The sequence below is a fragment of the Seriola lalandi genome, unplaced genomic scaffold (assembly GCF_002814215.2).
Source record: "Seriola lalandi dorsalis isolate HSWRI2012SDOR001 ecotype SW California unplaced genomic scaffold, Sedor1 jcf7180002054564, whole genome shotgun sequence".
Lineage (NCBI taxonomy): Eukaryota > Metazoa > Chordata > Actinopteri > Carangiformes > Carangidae > Seriola > Seriola lalandi.
Genome location: NW_019525117.1, coordinates 586,480 through 587,220, shown reverse-complemented (window position 1 = coordinate 587,220; position 741 = coordinate 586,480). Strand labels below are relative to the sequence as shown.

Genomic DNA, 741 nt, shown 5'->3' with positions numbered 1-741 from the left:
TTTTCTCTGGTTGTTTGTCTCTGATTGTTATTCTCTGGTTGTTTGTCTCTGGTTGGTTGTTTGTCTCTGGTTGTTTGTCTCCAGTCGTTTTTCTCTAGTTGTTTGTCTCTGGTTGTTTGTTTGTCTTTGGTTGTTTGTCTCCAGTCGTTTTTCTCTAGTTGTTTGTCTTTGGTTGTTTGTCTCCAGTCGTTTTTCTCTAGTTGTTTGTCTTTGGTTGTTTGTCTCCAGTCGTTTTTCTCTAGTTGTTTGTCTATGGTTGTTTGTCTCTAGTTTGTTTGTTTTTCTCTGGTTGTTTGTCTCTGATTGTTATTCTCTGGTTGTTTGTCTCTGGTTGGTTGTTTGTCTCTGGTTGGTTGTTTGTCTCTGGTTGTTTGTCTCCAGTCGTTTTTCTCTAGTTGTTTGTCTTTGGTTGTTTGTCTCCAGTCGTTTTTCTCTAGTTGTTTGTCTTTGGTTGTTTGTCTCTGATTGTTTGTCTCTCGTTGTTTCTCACTGTCTTCTGTCTCCTCTACAGAGAGAACTCAGGTCAAAGATGAAACAGTTGACATCAAGAACAGAAGCAGTTCCACTGATTCAACTCCTCTGATGGCTGATCTATCCGTTTGATTAGTTTGTTGATCAATTTGATTGATCGGTCTGTTGATTAATCAGTTTGATTGGTCTATTCGATCGGCCTGATTGGTTGGTTGATCGATCAGTCTGATTGGTCTGATGATCGATCTTTGATCATTGATCCTGACTTTG

General features: G+C 39.3%; 1 protein-coding gene across 1 annotated transcript in view; it reads left to right on the top strand.

Annotated features, from left to right (window-relative positions):
- The window catches only part of LOC111662537 (uncharacterized), a 43,470-nt gene that overhangs the window by 36,489 nt on the left and 6,240 nt on the right, over nt 1-741 (top strand). The window lies entirely within an intron of this gene.